The sequence below is a fragment of the Varroa jacobsoni genome, unplaced genomic scaffold, assembly GCF_002532875.2.
Source record: "Varroa jacobsoni isolate VJ856 unplaced genomic scaffold, vjacob_1.0 contig00476, whole genome shotgun sequence".
Lineage (NCBI taxonomy): Eukaryota > Metazoa > Arthropoda > Arachnida > Mesostigmata > Varroidae > Varroa > Varroa jacobsoni.
In genome coordinates this window covers 44,367-47,384 of record NW_019214472.1, presented here as the reverse complement: position 1 = coordinate 47,384, position 3,018 = coordinate 44,367, and the positions used below count along the sequence as shown (strand labels likewise).

At 39.8% G+C, this 3,018-nt stretch overlaps 1 long non-coding RNA gene across 1 annotated transcript; it reads left to right on the top strand.

The window, feature by feature from the left end:
- The first annotated feature begins 426 nt into the window (after positions 1-426).
- LOC111271269 (uncharacterized) lies at positions 427-1,737 on the top strand. Its single transcript, XR_002686774.2, has 3 exons — positions 427-513; positions 996-1,118; positions 1,324-1,737. It is a non-coding gene; the product is annotated as an uncharacterized LOC111271269 (long non-coding RNA).
- Positions 1,738-3,018: the final 1,281 nt, after the last annotated feature.

Genomic DNA, 3,018 nt, shown 5'->3' with positions numbered 1-3,018 from the left:
TTGCTTCTCTGATTGTGGACAACGTACGGCTGAGATATTTCAGTCCACATAAAACGTTGACACTCATTTTCAATGAGTCTAAATAGGTGTATATGAAAACGTGCCAAAAGTTAAGTTTGTTACCACCACTGCTCAAGATGGCAATAAACGAATTTAAATCGAATCACTTTTTATGCCCATACGACGATCGTGACTTTGGCAATTTTGATCAAATTCCAAGGTCATAGCCCATCATACAATGGCACATACACGCAGACCGATGAGTCATCGCCGTACCGCAAAGTCCAATGGGCTTTTCACCCTCCTCCTCCTCCTCCTCCTCCTCCTCCTCCTCCTCCTCCTCCTCCTCGCTAACTTTAGATGGCGCTATAGTCGTTTATGACAAGATGGCAGTTCACCAATATTCGTAGCTTATCGTTTGGCTAAGCACGAATCGCTGAGCACAATGACAAAGAGACGTTTTGTTGACTCGGTACAACGGTTAGAGAGCATGACGTTCTCAGTCTAGAAGAGGTGACAGAAGATGCCAAATGACGACAACTATGCCACCAATAATTCAGCAACGAATGCCAATGCAACTTCCATGCCGAAAGTGTTGCCTCAGATGATTTTCTTTACTGGAAATGTCTCGTTCAGTTGTGAATATGTTAGCACCGTTTTGTTGCCAGAACGAGAAGTATCACAGTGATACCGGCACAGCAGTGCTCTAAGGCTAAGCTAATTTTCTGCTTCAGGGCAAAGAATGGCTCAAACTTTACTGAGTGTAGCATTCGTTATATGAGTCATGTTTGAGCTCTTTCATAATCGAGCCTGGAAGTGGGCAAAGTAATTAATAAAAATAACTAGTAAAAAAAGATGAAATAGCACCTTTTTTTCCACAACGTTAGCGCTAAAGACGTGCGTAAAGTATAATAACCGAGTATCGAGCTGAAAAGTTTTGCTGAGAATTACGATAAGAAACTTTTGTCCACAAACACAATATAATACTGTTATAGGTACTGTGAACCGTATGCAAGCCTCGTCGGAAAAGGGGACGGTTTGGGGTGAAAGTCTTGAGAGCGATTTGATCGTATCCAGAGATGTTTGCTGGCCACAATAAACTGAACCCATTTAAAGCGGTACGTGCTGGACGGAGCTTTTAGCGTTTGTTTCAAGTGAATGTTTTGTTGTTTTTTTCTTTGTCTATAGGGCATCAATTCGAGAACAATAAAAACAGCCATATTTTTGAGTTGTTTCATCACTTTACGTACTGTTAATTCGATGGATTCCTTCCATCTCAGGTAATCTAATTGTACGCCCAATTCTCGAACTATTCGTTTTCAGATCTGTCGGTAAAAGCGGAACTCGAGGTCCTTAAAGATGGTTCCTGACCAAGTGGGCCTGATCAACTCAAATTAAAGAGATTGCCACAGAATGATATTGCTAGTAGAAGCAACAGATACAACGAGCTGGCAGCTTAAGCCTAGCACCTTTTTTGTTTGTAAGCCTAACCTTTTTTGTTGAGCACATAAAAAAAAATATGGCACCTAGCATGCTATTACCAAGGGATTTATACCAACGAAGAATACAACTGCGGTGCATATCTGCTATATTTAGAGCTACTTTGGATCCCGGATTATAGATACTGCTTAGCCAAAGGCTTACTGTCTTGGATAATAGGGAATACCGAGCACGGAACCGCAGGACATTATCAGGGTTATTACTGCTTCGACAAATGTTCTTTCCTCTAATTGCCGAACTCCAGCAATAAAATGTACGATAGGCAGAAATAAAGCCATTATGTATGCCGGCCATTCTGTAACCGTAGCATGATTCATCCATATCAATCGCTTAAATTATGCCCTATATATGTAAATATAGAGAGCAAGTTATTACGGTACATTATTACCTTAACTGATAAGGTATTCACTGTCAAAAAAAGATCATTTACCTGTCTAGCCGTTAGGATTTCGACTTTGTGACTGCTGCTGAGAGTACTGCGAATGACTCAGTACTTCATTAGTCGAATTCAGTTAACTTCACAATTAAGCAACCGTTATTCACAGTAGGCCATGAACTGATGGTCGGGTGATATTTACTAATGCTACCGTTATCTTCCTATGGTAGTCAGCCCGAATAACTTTCCGTCTTCGAAATAAACACACAAAAAAACGTAACCCGTTTAGAGATATATATGGTTAAATTGAGCAGGTCGTACCTACATTCTTTAATCACAGTTGTTGTATAATCGATATCACTGCCGGGGTTTGAGCTTTCAACTTCCAGCTTTTTCCACTCAGAGCTTTAGTTGCCCAAATCATTGCGCCGATAATAAGATTATGCAGAAGATAACATCACTATTCAATGCTCATGAATTGTCTGGATTTTTGCTAAAAATACCTGTACTGCTACTTCTGGTTCATTGCTTATGTCTCCGCACATATGTAAATCTGAGATATAAAATATAGCTGTTTCACTGGATGGCTTCAAATTGTTCACGTAATACCTTATGCGTCTTCATCAACTTCCATGAAGCCTACTTCGGCGTCGTTCCAATTTTCCTATTAGTTACCTAATCGTATTTGGTATTCTTTTTTTTTTTTTTTTAATATTAAACGCAACTGCGCAAAGTATTATCAGCGAAAAAAGCTTTACTAGAATATTTTTTGTCGGTACACTTAGGACAACCTCAGTTGGACAAACCTTCAGGTTGTCGTGTGAGCCTATACATCCATTGCACTATACGTATATTGTTTACATTGATTTTTACCTTCTTACTAATAGCAACCGATATTGCTAAAGGCCAAGACTCAGTTCCTACATGCATCGGCGACCTATAAAAGTTAACAGCTACGATTGTTGAGTTTCTAGTACGCCAAGTTTTAGAAGACGCTTGTAACGAGTGTTGCGAAGGGGACTGCTTAATGGAAACTAACGCCGATGTGACCATGATGAAGTCGGAATAAATTTACCAGATTCCTGTGATTTTTGCTTGTTTCCATCTTCGTTTACATTATCTCGTCGATAACGAGGTATTGA